Source organism: Tenrec ecaudatus, chromosome X, assembly GCF_050624435.1.
Source record: "Tenrec ecaudatus isolate mTenEca1 chromosome X, mTenEca1.hap1, whole genome shotgun sequence".
NCBI classification, from domain to species: domain Eukaryota; kingdom Metazoa; phylum Chordata; class Mammalia; order Afrosoricida; family Tenrecidae; genus Tenrec; species Tenrec ecaudatus.
In genome coordinates this window covers 64,057,821-64,074,769 of record NC_134548.1, presented here as the reverse complement: position 1 = coordinate 64,074,769, position 16,949 = coordinate 64,057,821, and positions in this window count along the sequence as shown.

The following is a 16,949-nucleotide window of genomic DNA, read 5'->3' as shown; positions in this document are numbered from 1 at the left end:
GGGTTGATTCCTACTAGAGGGATAATGTGTGTGGGCCAGATGCTTGCAAGGTCCCTCAAGGCAATGCTGCCAGACTGCAGTCTCTGCTCCCTGCTGGTGGAGACAATGGATTGCTTTTCTCTAAAACTTGGAACCATTAGCTTGGTTCCAGTAGGTGGAGTTCACACCCTACTGATAATGGTTCATATGGAGATCCAGAAAACAGGTCAAAGTTAAGCTGCCATTCTAAATGTAGGATCCGCCCATTTTGTCACCTGTATACCCCCAATCCCTCCTCTTCCTATTGCATGTATGCCCCTAGACCACCCCTTCTCACCGCTGTATAACATAGTCCAAGTCCTTCCTGTGATGTATGTCTTTACCCTCCCGTTTCCAATTCCCCTTGTCCTCCTTCCCTTCCCCCTCTCTCCATGTGGACCACCAAGTGGGGCTGAGGTGAGCAATGCTACCATGATATGTGTGTGACTGCATTATTGTAATATCTCTTCTATCTCTCATGCTCCCAATGACTTTAATATTTATATCTCAACCCTTTATGTTTCCAGGGCTTTCAATGACATTAGGCATCTTTTCAATGTTTATGAATCATGCTTATGAACCTCTCTTCTGTTAGTTGTCTGTGTGTATGCATTGCCTGTATTAAAAACATATAGAACCGAGCAATTTGTCTGGAAAAATAATTTATAGGAACTTTATGTTAGATTGCCATGCGTTTTGCATAGCCAATTGTTCTTTTAAAACACTTTTCTTGTCATTGTGATACCATGCTAAAAGGTAAAAACATCTGTATATAGTCAAATAGCTTTATCTTTCCTTTAAAGACATGAACCTTCGTGTCTTGCTTAAAGTTTCCACCTCACTAAAGCTAAATTGCTACTCTCGAAAATAAATCCCTCTAAGTTTTTAATGCTTTGAATATTTTATCGCTCTAATCCTCCTGGAGTTTATTTTTGAATGTAGTATGCTCCTTCCTTTGATTTCTTGTAAATTCAGCCAATTCAACCACTCATTAACCAAAGTATTCCTTTACCACTGGATTGTTTTGCCACCTTTGCTTTGCATAGCATATAGTTCTAAATTATATCCCAGACTACTGAATTATTTGCCAGAGTGGCTTTACTAATTGTACACTGGCATCACAACACGCGGGAGCTTCGGAAAGATCGTGGGAGAAAGGAATGAAAAGAGAAGATAATTTCCCATGAATTTTTGAAGCTTCCTCGTACAGGTGCTTTACAGTAAGTCGACATTAGGGTTTATAATCAATAAAAAATTCAACTGTGATCCAAGAATGAGGGGCGTGACATTTCCTGGTTGAGACAAAAGCGAACAGGCGAGCAGAATACGAAAAGAATTGGTTAACCGATGAAACTGCAGCCAAGTGTTAGCTGTTATCACAAAAATGAACACACAGAATATTCTTGAACTTGGAAGTGGGAACTTCAGCCTTTCAACGGCCATCGACGGTGCGGGGCAACATCCCCGCACTCCTACGCTCAGGAAGGGGGTTCTGGGGTCTGCGGCGCCGCGGGGCACAAGTGGGGCGAAGGGCTGCGAGGGAACGCCGAGGCAGAGGGGTCCCCGCGAGGCGGCTGCGGGCCGCTCCAGAAGGCAGGGGTCCGGGGGCTCTGCGGTCCCTCAGGACCCTCCAGGAGAGGCTCCAGAAAGGCAGCTGGAGGCCCCGGCCGGCCGTGCAGCTCGCTGGGAGGCGCGGGCGCACGTGCTCCGCCGGTCCGGGCGGCGGGGGCGGCTGAACGGGCCCTGGCCGTGGGCGGCGGGCGGCGGGCGGGCGCAGTGCGGCGCCGGGCAGGCGGGAGGTGACCGCGCGGGGCGGTCGCGGCGGCTGGGGCTACTGACGGCACACGGATCCGGAGCGCACTGCGCGGGGCGGGGCGCCGCGCAGGTGAGAGCGGCAGCGGACCCGGATGCGGCGCGGCTGAGGGCGGCCGAGGGCGGGGGGTCGCGGCGGCTAGCTCTTGGAGATCCCGGCCGGAGGCTCCGGCGCCGGTGCTGCGCTTCCTGCCGGCTCGAAGAACGAGCCCGAGCCTGGCCGCCCTCGGGATGCCTTGCTGAGGCTCCGCCGGACGTCCCCAACAGGGGGGCGGGGCGGGGCGGGGCGCGTTCGGGCGCCTCCTGAGGGCGCCTCAGCGGAGAGCGGCGTTGGCGCCGTGGAGTCTACGCTCCACGCGGGCGGCCCAACCCGCCTGCCACTCAGGTGTCTTTTTGCACGGAAGTGAGTTTTAGGAGCGGGAAACCTGTGGTGGGCGTGACTGACGTGTTTTTAAATCATTTTCTATACATTTAAAGCTGTAAAGGCAAAACTTCATGATCCAATTAATATAGCCAAAAATTCAGGCTTGATAGAAACATTTAGAATCCAGGCACTGGGGGTAAAGTCCCCTTATTCCCATCTGTTATTGGAGGAAGGTATGAGAGAGATTGGATACTGCGGTGGGAAGAAATAGAGCCAAATAGGAATGTCTGCTTCTATAGGGAGAATGTATCAGCCATGCGCTCACTTTAAGGCAGCACAGCTTTAAGGGAGAATCTGTGGAAATGATAGATTACCGCAGGAACATGAACTTGGAGTATATCTCCAACTAACAGAGTGGTGGTCTTCCAGCCATGGAACATTAGTCTCCCAGATTCCCTCTGTACCAGTCAGGGAATAAGTCCCAGTATTATTTCCCTTGGTGCTAGTATCCCACATTTCCCCTCTCTGCATTATGTTTAAGATTCAAAAAGTGTCACGGAGGCAACATGGTCTCTTTTCATATCTATTAGCTTCCTATAGAAGTGACATGAGACTGCAAGCATCACAATTATGATAAAAAACACAGTCAGACTGGAACTTAAGCTATGTGAAGTACTTTGCCCCCAAGCTCGCGGGTCCAACCCTTCCATGCTACTCCTCAATTGCTTAATCACATCAGAGCCAGGAGAAGCCTCAAGCTTGTCTTTGAATGTATAGAAAATATCCTTTTTAAGCTGATCAATATCTAATGAAATGTTTCCCTTAAACCCTTGCAAATGTTGGCCTCTCCATCTCTTCCTTGTCCATCTTTCTCCAAAGGTGGTTGCGTCCTTTTAAAGGGAGTCCATCAGTTTTATTCTGTAAAAAACATACATGCATAGCCTTTTCTCCAGGTGAATGGACCTGGATCCCAAACACAGTTTCCATCATCCTCAGATTTCTTAGGATCAATTTTCTCTGTAGAATTGAAAACGTGTTTATCTTCCCTAATTTTATTACAAGCTTTTAGTAAGGAGAAAAATTTTTTAGTTAAAATGAGTAAATGAACTTTGTCACACATAAGATTCCTCTTCTCCTCCTTCTGTTTTAACAATTTAAATAGTAAAGCATTGCTAGATCTTGAACCAGTAAAAGTACTAGTTAGATAACCTTCATTGTTATGTAAATACTGGCTCCCATCCCTCAGAGAATTAAGAGAGCTAACTAATTGGGAGAACTTCTTATCATACTTTGAAAGACTGAAAAAATTCTTAATAAATTTGTTCAGCTGATCTTGAAGTAACTTACCAAGCAGACATTTTTTCTCCAGGCTTACCAATAAGGTTATAGGCTCAATTGAGCCGTTTTGCCTTTCAGGCTTCTCACACTGTATGATTTTACCTTGCAATATTCTGTCTTGGTTAACTTCACTCATTCCCTCTATGCTGGCTTTAGGGGAAGTTAATGGGAGGGCCTTAGGCCCCCCTGAATGCCCTAAGGAAATGACCCGGCATCCACAGTTAACAAACCTTTTTCCTTCCATTTCTAATTCCATGTGGGGGCGCTGTTTCTCCACAACAGCAGTCCAGAAGACTGCTTGTTTATAGGGTGGTCAAACTTCTCAAGTACTCTTTCCTGATAGGTATAAATTTTTACTCTAGAAATGCAAGGAAGGGAAAATTGGCTTAAGCGATCCTACATTTTTACAAACCATGGTATATCAGAACTCATTACTGCCTTAATTTCTTCTTCACAATCCTGACCAATAACTCCAGCAACACCTTGAGAATTTATGTTGGACTTTCTTTTTTTTTTGGACTTTCTTAATAAACTTCCTATAGTTCTTTTAGGTAGTGGACCCCAATTACTGCTCTTCGTTTCTGATTCAATCACAGTTTTGGGCTTTTTCTTACAACTCTTATCAACTCCAGTATCAATTTTAATTTCTTGAGTACTAAGGTTAAATCTTCCTGATAGAAACTGTATTAATCTTTCAATAAGAGGTCCCTGCTTTTGAGGATCAAGCTCCTGTGAAGGCTTCTGAGCCATCTCTTGGTTATTCAAACCAACTGCAGTGAGAACAGAGACTAGGTTTTTGCCTCTTTGGCTAGGTCTGTTCTCCTGCTGTGAGGCTGCTAGATAAAGGCGATTTCTCTCAAAGATCTTCTTTGCTCCAGTAGGCAGACGCCTTGCCTACCACGCTCTGCTATGAGGGCTCTGCATCAAGCTTCTTCCACTATTTTCCCGCCGGGAAGTCTTTGCTAATGGCGACCCTTCACTGTTGATTTTTGAACGACATTGGCTCGCCCAATGAGTTCCCTTCCTACAATGGAGGCAGAGTTCAGGTTCGTTTAAACCCGATCTCCATGGTCCTGGCCCATGCTCTGACATTGGCCGCAGCCTGCTCTGCCTACACTCTTTTGAAGATGACTTGTCTTCCCACAACTAAAGCACTTTCTTCCAGGTCTGATATAGTTTGCCAATGAAGCTGCCATGAGGTCTGCCTTGTATTCCTCTGCCTCTACATTCCTGCATATCCTAAAATAACCCAGCAAAGTGCCCTGTTCGCTGTAGGGATGCAAGGCATTTTTACAGTGCTTATTAGAGAAATCATAAGATAGCTTGTGCACTAGGTCTCTTACTGCCTGAACATTCTTCACACATTTGGAAATAGCATCTTCCAGTCGGGACACAAAGTCAGCGTAACGCTCATCATTCTGTTGTCTTATAGCCCTGTAACGCGGCGTTCTCTCTTCTGATGGAATTATCTTTTCCCAGGCCCTTAAGCAAACCTCATGTATCTGTCCTATTGTCTGTTCAGTAAACTGTAGTTGAGACTCAACTGTAATATAATTTGCATCCCCTAGCAATTGATGAATTCCTATATCTATCCCATCCTCAGCATTCTTCCCAGCTCTTGCAAGGGCTGCTTCCTTCCATAGCATTTGATATCACAAGCATTCTGAAGAGTAAAGACAAATTCTCACTAAAGCTTTCCAATCTGTAGGGGTCCAGCTGTCAGACTCTGCTAGAGCCCTTATCATGCTAATTACAAAATGTGAGTCTGGGCCCTAGTCATTGATTGCCTGCTTGAGATCTTTTAGCAACTTAAAAGGCAAAGGCACTGTGAATTCCTTTTGGTTCTAACAGGATAAGACATCTTGCATTCTAAATCTTCTTCTGCAATCCCTCTTCCTACTCTGGAGAGTAAAGGTGCTTTCCTATACTTTGCTTCTTTACGTCTATTCTCTGAGCTACTCTTTTCAATCTGGATATCTTGGAGTTCCACTTCCTGAACTTCACCTTCTGTGCTAGCTCTCCTAGTTTGCATTTCTTTGGAGCTAATCTCTCTACCTTCAGGGCTGGCTTGCTTGATTGTTTTACAATCTCTGGCCTTTCTTACACTAAATTCCAGCAGGAGAGCAGTTGCTTTTACTATGTCCCCTTCTGACTCAGGCTCATTCTTTTAGCTCTGCCTAAAATCTTCTCATCTGCCTGAAACCCGTTCTCACTGCTTCTCATCTGATTTAAATTTGGGCATCTTAGACGTTGCCTGTTCTGCTTCTTGGCTTTCTCTACCTTTGAAAGCAAGGGAGCTTCCTGGGATTGTTTAATAGCTATGCTTTGGATCTTGCAATCCACTGCCTCTAGTACTGTATCACCTTTAAACCTTCGGAGTCTGCAGTCTCGCGAGAGCATACAGGCTTTGGCAATGAGGTTCTGTTCTAGAATTGGAGGCTTTAGATAACAAACCAATCCCTGCCTTTTCAGTTTTTCCTAAAGTTTCTTAACCTAAATCATGCTTATTCACAGACACTTTAGCTTGCTTTTCTAGATTTGAATAGACACAAGACTTCTCACTAGACTGTTCATCCTTATTCTCTTCCTCCTGCAAAAGTTTTAAAACCATCTTAACTTGTACCCACAGAGACCACTTCTCCATAGGGATACTCTCCCCATCTCTGTGCTTCCTTTAAGTTGACAATGACCTCCTCCCAGGTCTCTAAATCAAAAGTTCCTTCCTCTGAGAACCATGAATTATACCTTTTTACTACTTTTAGAAAACATTGTATCTTTTTCTTCGTTACTTTTACACCTTGTCTTTTCAGTAAGTAGAGAGCATGGTACCATAAGTTTCAGGTTTACTTTTACCTTGCTCCCATTATCCTCTTTAAAATTCTAATTCACTATTTCCACTACTTCTCTGTCAATCCCCACACCGGATCCTCACTTCGCACAATTTTCAAATTCACTCTACGTACCAATGGGGCCATATAATTGTTATATGGGATATAACTCATATTGTCCCACGTTGTGCGCCATTTGTCTGGGGAAGCCCGCCTTGTGCTGGGGCTCCAGCCTCCAGCCCAGTCCTTGAGCCTCCTGCCTGGTCTCCATCCCACCTCCCTTCGTCCACACTGAGCGTGGACCTGGCTGGTAAGATCATGGCCATCCAGGAGGTGAGCATGCTACCATGAATTGTGTCTGACTGCATTATTGTAATGTCTCTTCTATCGCTCATGCTCCCGGTGACTTTAATATAATATTTATATATCTCAACCATACAATTGTGCTTATTGAACCCAAGATTACTGGTGGGGGGCTGGCACCCCAACTCATACCACAGTACATACCATTTGTCTAGTTCTTCAATGCTTCCTCTCCCGCTCACTCCCTCCAACTATCATGACCTCAGCTCTACCTTACAAAGCCGGCTAGACCAGAGCATGTACACTGGTACAGATAAGAACTCTCAACACACAGAATCCAGGACAGATAAACCCTTCAGGAACAGTAATGGAAGTAGTGATAACATGAGGGTAGGGATGAGATAGAGGGAACTGATAGCAATGATTGATGTATTAACGCTCACACCCCAGGGGGACAAGCAACAGAAACATTGGTGAAGTGAGACCTTGGACATTGTAAAATATGAAAGTATAATTTATCAAGGTTTCATGAGGGTGGGAGAGTGGGAGAGAAGGGGGGAAAAGGAGCTGATACCAAGGGGTCAAGTATAAAGAAAATGATGATGGTACCGTAGGTACAAATGTGCTTGATACAATTGATGTATGCATTGTTATAAGTGGTGTAAGAGCCCCCGATAAAATGACTTAATTTTTTAAAAGTGTTTAGGTAGATCTTGATGGAGGATAGATTGAGAAACAATAGTTTCAGAATTTGATAATTTTGCTTAATAATCAAACTGAAAACTCACTGCCATTGCATCTTTTGTGACTCACAGCAACCCTGACTTTCAGCAACCCTATTGGACAGGGTAGAGCAGCCCCTGTGAGTTTCTGAGACTGCAACTCTTTACAGGGGTAGAAAGCCCTAACGTTTCTCTCTCAGAGCGGGTGGTGGTTTTGAACTATGTGGGTAGCAGCCCAAGTGAAAACCACTATGCCACCAGGGCTCCCTGTGCCACATAGCGGGAGCTGTTGTTTTCCCAAACATTCACTTGGCTATTTCTTTTATAAGAAGCCAAGTAATTTGGCAGCTTATTTCTGTTCCAGTTTTCTTATATAGAAAATGTGATGACAGTGTGAACCTGTTTGTTGTAGTTTATGTGAACATAATTGAGTGATCTAGACCAAGTGAGCTAGACCAAGTGAGCTGACTGGTCAAAAATCAGACCTGTGGATTGCCAAATTGGTTCTGCTGAGATTGGGGCTTTCCTGGATCCACAGGCTTCCTCCAAGCTGTGTCCGAGAAGCTCTGCATTTTAGAGCTACATTTTATAGTTGAAAGAGAGGCCTAAGGAGGGAGGGAGTCCTTAAGCTCTAAGACCTTAATGCTGTCATTGCTGTCCTCTTTTAGTGTACCTGCAGTTTCCACACTGCAGTGGGAACCATTGAAACAGCTGTTCTCATTCTCTGAGATGGTGTGCCACCCCACTCCATACCACCACCACCTCATCCCTTTCTCTTATTGTAGAGATAATGCCCCTTCCATATGTATCTCAGATATTCAATTAATGAAGAAAGACAAAAGTAGGAGAAATGATTTAGATGAAGGAGACCATAAGCATGAGGCCATAATGGGGTCCAAAGGCTGTGTGGCCATGTCGCTAATTATAGAAATGGATGAAATCTGCCACAAAAATGTGATTGGAGGCAGAGCAATTCATCACTCTCTCAGGCAGGACTACATAAGTGAGAATGGGGCCATTATGGAGACATGGAGACGATCACAGATTAGAAAGGCTTACTGGATTTGTTCTGGGGCCTTCCGACCACTATAACTCATGACCATAGGGTCTTAGACTTTCCCAATTTCCATTGAGGACCTTCCCAGGGAAGTCCCAGAGGGCAGATTGCTCCTCTCTGCTCTGGCTAGTTGTTGTTGCGTGCCATTGAGGACACTTGGACTCGTCGTGACCTCACATACAACCGAATGAAACACTGTAGGGTCGTGCACCATCCTCACAATTGTTCCTGTGCCTGAACCACCGATGAAGCCACTGAGTCCATCCACTTCTTCGAGGACCTCCTCTGTTTCATGGCTTCTCCACTGTTGTACCAAATAGGATGTCCTTCTCCAGGGACTGGTCTCTCCTGACAACATGTCCAAAGTATGTAAGATGGCGTCTTGCCATCCTTGCCTCTAAGCAGCACTCTGGCCTTATTTCTTCTGATACAGATTGGTCAGTCCTTCAGCAGTCCATGGTACTGTCAGTAGTCTTCTGGTGGACCACAATTCGATGCATCTGTTCTTCTACAGCCTTCCTTATTCAGTGTCTAACTTTCACATGCATATGATGCAATGGAAAATAGCATGGCTTAGGTCATGTGCACCTTAGTCCTCAGAGTAACATCATTGTTCTTCAACACTATAAAGAGGTTTTCTGCAGCAGATTTACCCATTACAATACATCTTTTGATCTCCTGACTGCTGTTTCTATGAACATTGATAGTGGATCTAAGCAAGACAAAATCCTTGACAACTGAAGCCCTTTTCTCTGTTTATCACCTATTGGTCCAGTTTTGGGGATTTTGGTCTTCCTTATATTGAATTGTAACCCATATTGAAGGCTGCAATCCTTGATCTTCAGCAAGTGGTTCAATTCCTCCTCACTTTCAGCAAACAAATGGCGTCATATATGCACACAAGCAGGCTCCCAAAAGTTAGTGGAACAAGGAATCAAAAGAGAATGGAATTTTTCAGGGACTTTTTGAAATACCAGTGTGTGTGTGTGTGTGTGTGTGTGTGTGTGTGTGTGTGAGACAGAGAGAGAGAGAGAGAGAGAGAGAGAGGAGATGTGGGCATAAAACAAACATCAAGCAACATAAGGGAGAATGCTGTTGGCTGCTGTTGAACTGATTCCGGTGCGCATGCACAGTGACCTGCTGTGTGCACCATAGTGACCCCTCAGAAGCAGATCATCAAGCCTACCTTTCAACTGAAATTCTGAGAATTCACAATTTTCAGAAGTATGTGGATAACAGTGAAAGCCAAAATTCTATTTGCACAGTCCCCACGTGGATTAAGCTTCCAGTGAATTCCTTCAGACCATTGACCAGGGATGTGAACACTCTTGCCACCAGGCAGAGGGCATTGGAAAGTGGATTACCCCTTAGGCAGCCCATGGTGGGGCTTAGAGACTTGCCTAAGTGTATCCTTGAATCGAGGCTGCCATTCTGGGCTGCACGGTCATGAGTCATGCCCCCAAAGCCTTGGTTGTTTGGCCCTGGACCACTCTTGTAAACTGTCCTGTTTCACACAGGTCCCAATCCTTGTCCTATTCTTGCTTCTGTAGTCCCACCTGGAACTGTGATGTTGGGATCTGCCGCCATGTCCTTTCAAGTCTGTGAATCTCAGATAACCCTTACATATCAATAAGACCTCTTGCTAATAGTTTCCCTCCCCTCATCTCGATGGCATGTGTTGGCCCTTGGACTATCTAGGTTACCTAGCGGGCATTTGGATTATGTAGGCTCCCTAGCGGGAATTTGGACTATATAGATTACCTAGTGGGCAATTAGACTTTGTAGGTTATCTAGCGGGCACTTTGACTATCTAGGTTACCTAGCTAGCACTTGAACTATCTACGTTACCTAGCGGTTACTTGGAGTATGTTGGCTACCTACCGGGCTGTTGGACTATCTAGGTTACCTAGCCGGCACTTGGGCTATCTAGGTTAACTAACGGGCACTTGGACTATGTAGGTTCCCTAGCGGGCCCTTGGACTATGTAAGTTCCCTAGCGGGCACTTGGACTATGTGGGTTCCCTAGCGGGCATTAGGACTATCTGGGTTACCTAACGGGCACTTGGACTATGTAGGTTAACTAGCGGGCTTTGGACTATGTAGGTTACCTAGCGGACACTTGGACTATGTAGGTTCCCTATCGTTCACTTGGAGAATGTAGGTTAACTAAGGGGCACTAGGACAATGTAGGTTACCTAGCGGGCCTTGGGACTATCTAGGTTACCTAGGGGGAACTTGGACTATGTAGGTTTACTATTGGGCACTTGGACTATCTAGGTTACCTTAGCAGGCACTTGGACTATGTAGGTTAACTAGCGGGCACTTGGACTATCTAGGTTACCTAGCAGGCACTTGGACTATGTACGTTTCCTAGCGGGTACTTGGACTATCTATGTTAACTAGCGGGCACTTGGACTATGTAGATTCCCTATCGGGCACTTGGACTATGTAGGTAACCTAGTGGTCACTTGAACTGTCTAGGTTACCTAGCGGGCATTTGGACTATGTAGGTTAACTAGCGAGCTCTTGGACTATCTAGGTTAACTAGCGGGCACTTGGACTATGTAGGTTCCCTAGCGGGCACTTGGACTATTTAGGTTACCTAGCAGGCACTTTGACTATCTAGGTTAACTAACGGGCACTTGGACTATGGAAAGAAGTGCCTAATGGTCACCAGGACCCATGGTTAATCCAGGCGTGGTCATCTGATTCCAATCGATCAGACCTAGCTATAAATCACTTATATGTCTGGGTAATTAAAAGCAAATATAAATTTTCAAAAAAAATAACGTTGCATGGGATAGAAAGAGAATACATAACAACATCAGACATAAATATGCCTCAAGACAAACTCATTGTGCACATCCAGAATACATAATGGCTCTTGCTAAGATGCATTTCCCACTAGACCCTACCCCAAGCCAGTAAAAGCCAGAAACTCTACAGTAAACTGTGGATTGTACTACTCTGAAATGGGAGCTGTGTCTCTAGACCTAATTTGGGGCTGTTCGTGCTGAGGACTCACCAATACCTGCTGCAGTGACAACAGTCCAGGTGAGAATAAGGAAATCTGGATGACAGCCAGGATATAGGAGCACTGAGACCTCAAATTGCTTCTAGGCGAGCATGGCCTAATGGGCTTCCATTTATGCACCTCTGGCAGGAGGAGTTTGTTCTGGAAAGTAATGGTTTCTAAGGAAGTATTTCTTAAACTTTCACATGCATGCACTTACCCAGGTTCCTGGAAATCGGGCTGGGGGGCAGATTCTGATTTTGTGGGTTCAGGGTGGGGGGTCTAGGATCCAGCAGTTCTAGAGGCCCTGGTACTCTTGGGCTGTTAACCACAAGGACAGTAGTCCTAAACCACCAGCCACTCCTTGGGAGAAATATGAGGCTGTAGACTCCGGGCAAGAGTGACAGTCTGGGAAACCCACAAGGGCAGTTCTACCCTGTCCTGTAGGGTCACTATGAGTCAGCATCAACTCGATGGCATTAGCATGGGAGAAGCTAATGCTGATGTTGCTGGTTCCTTGACCTATCATACTTTGAGTGGCAAAGTCCCAAGGGCCTTCCCGGATGTGATGGCCAAAAGCAGTAGTGTTCACCCTTGGTCATACTTTGGAATCCCTTAGGAGCTTTCAAGCCTCCCATTGGCCTGGCGCCATCCCAGACCAATGAAGCAAGACTTAGTGGAAGCAGGATTCAGGTCACGGTCAGTGAGAAAGCCCCCTTGGCAATGCCAACGTACAGCCAGTGCAGAGTCGAACTGGTCGACGACTCCACATGACTCCATATACTTTGGTGAAGCCAGCTGTTTGGGCAAGGTTTTCAGAGTTACCACCCATGTAGACTTGTTGGTGATAGTGCATTAAATAGAGCACATGCAGTGCATTGCATGAGTGTCCTATGTCATGCAACCACACCAGGGGTATGTTGAGCCAATTTCTCTGGGAGACCAAGGGTGTTGGCTCCATCCTGAACGTTGGCAGGGTAATGGACTGACACAGAGGAAACTCATTCTCTTTGTGGTGGTGCACTAATGGGTTCTTCACAGAAGGCCAAGTCCATGGCTGCAGATGCTCACGGGGCTGAGGGAGCAGGTCAAATCCTAAGTCAGAGGTGGGTGTTTGCATATTTACATGCCCTCACTGCCATCAAGTCCATTCCAACTCACAGGCCCATGGGACTGAGTAAAATGGCCCCCGTGGGTTTCTGAGACTGTGATTCTTTAGAGGAGTAGAAAATCTCCTCTTTCTCCAGAGGAGCGGTTGGTCATTCAAACTGCTGACCTTGAGATTAACAGTCCAACTCCTGACCACTCTTGCCGTCAGAATTCTATTTATTTACACAAGTATATATATATCCTTTCCCAAAAGAACTCCACATTTTCAAATCATTCTTGACACTCATGGCCTTTTTTCCTTTATAGCCATGCCTTTGGTTGAAACACAGATATAAGAGAAATATTTATCTACTTATAGGGGTACAAAAGTAGCTTTGGTGGCATAGTGTTTGCATGTTGGGCTGCTAACACCAAAGTCAGCACTTTGAAACCACCAGCCACTCCGTGGGAAGAAGAGTCTGTCTACTCCTATAAAGAGTTACAGTCTCAGAAACTCACAGGGACAGATCTACTCTGCCTCATAGGGTCACTATGAGTCAGCATCACCTCCCTGGCAGTGAGGTAGATTTTGGTTTCATAGAGATACAAGTCAGTCCTGAGCTGCTAAAGACAAGGTTGGCAGTTTGAACCCACCAGCTGCAGAGAAAGAGGAGGCTTTCTATTCCCATAAGGAGCTACAGTTTCAGAAATACCCACAGGGGAAATTTTAACCTCTCCTGTAGGATCAATATGAGTCAGAATCGACTTATCGGTGGTGAGCAAGTGGAGGGGACCCTAAACAGGTTCCGGTGGACCTTAAGAGTTCTACTAATTGTGCATGCTCTGTAAAATGTAAACCAAGATTTTACTTTTGCAAACATTATTTTTTCTAAACACGTCTAACTGTGAAACCATACTCGCATGCGGGTCTTTGAACCTGGTCAGTGGTCTGGGGAAGTGAAGGGGCCTGACATCCTTTGTTGTTGTTAGTGCTGTCCAGTCATTCTGACATCACAGGGACCTTCTTTGCAACACAAGGCAGCACTGCCCGGTCCTTTGCCAGCCTCAGGGGTAGTATGTTGGAGCCCATGGTTTCAGCTACCGTGTCTTCCAGTTCACCAAGGAGTTTCCTCTTTGTGCTGCTTACTAAACCCGTTTCTAAGGAGTCCATTCCAACTCATGGTGACGCCGTGTGGGTCAGCACCACGGGACCCCACATAATGCCTTATACCATATATATATATATATATATATATATATATATATATATATATATATATATATATATATATATATATATATATATATATTGTGCATAATGCCTTATACCTGGTCCCTTTGGCACCTTGTGATCGCACAGGCTGGTGTGCTTATTCCATGTGGGCTTTTTTGCTTCTGAGCCAGATGGCCGTTTGCTCACCTTCAAGCCTTTAAGACCCCAGACACTATCTCTTTTGATAGCCTCTGGCCTTTACTTCGGGGTCTTCGGTCCCTGCAGAGTGGACACATGCCTGCTGTGCGGGTATGGGACGTGTCGGAGCGCAGCCTGGTGGCGGAGCTTCAGGAGCATAAGTATGGCATGGCATGTGTGGCCTTCTCATCCAGTGCCAAGTACATTGTCTCAGTGGGCTACCAGCATGACATGATCGTCAATGTCTGGGCCTGGAAGGTGAGTGGGCTGCTGGCCTCAGGACAGGCGGGGCCGGGAGGGGAGCCAAGAAACTGCTGACCGGTGGCCTTTACTTCCGCCTGCTGGCCTCAGTCCCTTTCTAGAGAACTCTGAGCAGAAAGGAGCAACTGGGTATCTAGGATGCTGAAGAAGGGGCAGAAGGAGAGGTCAAGTTCACAGCTTGTCTAACCTTCAGTGTGTAAGTTTCTTTTCCCTCAGCTCCTAGAAGCAGAGCCTTGATTTCCCTTGACTTTCTCTCCAGAAAAACATTGTAGTGGCTTCCAACAAGGTGTCCAGTCAGGTGACAGCAGTATCCTTCTCTGAGGACTGCAGGCAACCGGCACATCAAGTTCTGGTACCTCGATGACAGCAAGACCTCAAAGGTGAGGCAGCAAGTAGCCACTAGGGTGGGGTCTGCCCAGATATGTTCCACCTGCGCCCCCTTCTGCATGCTCAAAAGCCCCTTGGAAGTCTCAGCTGGGCCAGGTGCTATGTCAATATGCAAGGGAAGCCTTCTCCCTCCCTCCCCAGGGCCTGCTTTCCAGGGGGTAGCCTGCAGGGTGTGTGGGTGGCACCTGTGGTGGGTCTCCACAGGTGAATGCCACTGTACCCCTGCTGGGCCGCTCCGGGCTGCTGGGGGAACCTGCGGAACAACCTGTTCACTGATGTAGCCTGTGGCCGCGGGAAGAAGACTGACAGCACCTTCTGTATCACATCCTCAGGGCAGCTGTGCGAGTTCAGTGACCCGGAGACTGTTGGACAAGTGGGTGGAGCTGAGTGTAAGTGAATGCTTTGTCGGCACCCTCCCGTCTGTCACCTCCGGGCTCCAGGGCACCTGAGTCTGCATGCACGCTGGGGGAGGCCCCAGGCGGAGGAAGGTGTTTGGGAACCTCTCTGCTTGCTCGCCCTCTCTGTCTCTGCCTCTTCCTCTGCTTTCCTCTTCTGCTCAGCACACAGACAGCATCACAGTAAGTGTGCTGGCCCTGTCCGCTGCCTCTGCTGCCTTTCTCTGGGCCGGCCTTTTCTGGGTGTGTCTTTGCCCAAACCTCAGGTGCCTTATAAGGAAGGCTTGCTGACTCCTTCCCCCTAATTGCACGGGGCTGTGGGCCCTCTGGCCAGCTGCTGTTAGAGGGAGGGGCATTGAGGGGCTCTGCCCAGGGCAGCTGGCCTGCCTTGCGCTTGTCCTTGCCTCTTGGCTCATGGCTGTTGAGGTGTCCGGTGAAGGAGTGGACAGACGCCCTTGCTGACTGTGGCTTCTGTGCTCACAGACCACAGTGGCCCACTGCATCTCGGTGAGCCAGGACTACATCTTCTGCGGCTGTGCTGACGGCACCGTGTGCCTTTTCAACCCCTTCAACCTGCACTTCCTCAGCACGCTGCCCCGGCCCCATGCCCTGGGGACAGACATTGCCAGCATCACAGAGGCCAGGTGAGCGGTGTGGGTAGGCCCCTGAGTCCTGTCAGAGCCCCACTCTGTGCCAGGCCGTCCCTGGCATGCTGCAAGGAGAGGAGGGCACACATAGACCTCTGGGAAGACCCTTGCAGTCAAGCACAGGTGGGTCTTTTAGCATTTGTTGCTCACTGTGGGCAACCGTGGTAATCTGAGTCTGCAGTGTGGTAATTAATGCATTGTCCTGTAAACACCACAGCTAGGACAGACGGGCAGTTCCTTAGGGTTTCTGAGAGAGGCTGGAAACCTGACGGAGCAGGCCTTTCTCCCTCAGGGTGGTCCTGGGTAGCAGCTAAGGTAGGAGGGTCTTATTGTAGCCTCGGGCCTTGGGTTGGGTGATTGCAGGAAGTGAAGTTTTGCTCTGGTTTCAGTGCTGTCAGGAAGCGGGGCAGTTCTGCAGTTGGGTATATTAATTTCTCATTCAGGGAAGGAGTGGGCTAAATCTGCAAATGGCAGGAAATGATATATGACCATGACTGGTTTGCACAGTGCCCTTCCTTTTCCTCTGACGTGAGTCTAGAAGGGCCTGACATCTGCTTGGCTGCATCACGGCCACACACTGTCCCCGCCTGATGTTGGGGGCTATGAAATAGCTTGTGTTCTTTTGCAGAGCCCCATGGCAAGGAATGCCAGGCCAGCCGCTGCGTTCTTTCTCCAGTGACTGCTGGCCAACCTGCTGCTCCTCCCTTTAGTGCCCCTTTTCATTAGCGCTAACTCACCAGTTTGCCCTGTCTGCCCTGGACACCCTGACCCCCTCTTTCCTCAGTCGCCTTTTCGCTGGAGTGGCCAATGCGAAGTATCGGGACACCATCACCTTGACCTTTGATCCTGCAAATCCGTGGCTGTCTTGTGTGTACAATGACCATAGTACTTATGTCTGGGGTGTGAAGGGCCCCAAGAAAGTGGGCAAGGTGTATTCAGCTCTGTATCATTCCTCCTGCGTCTGGAGTGTAGAGGTACGTGGGCCAGGTCTGCTGAGACTGACCGTGTTTCCTGGCCTACCATTAGGAGCTGGGGTTCCTCAAGTGTGGAATTTGTTTCCTCCAGCACCCTTGCTCCCCAAGCTGTGCCCCTGGGTCCCTTCGTATCTGTTAATTGGCTCTGAGGATGGGAGGGGATTTTAGTGCTGACTCATCTCAGACGTTTTTCAGTATGCCCCTGTGCAGTCTTAGCTTGGCCTCTTTGGACATGTTCCTGAACTTGACCAAACCTTAGTTTCTGCAATTGTGAAATGACATACCTGATGCATTTGATTTTTACGAACAGGAGACAATGTAAGTGGGAGA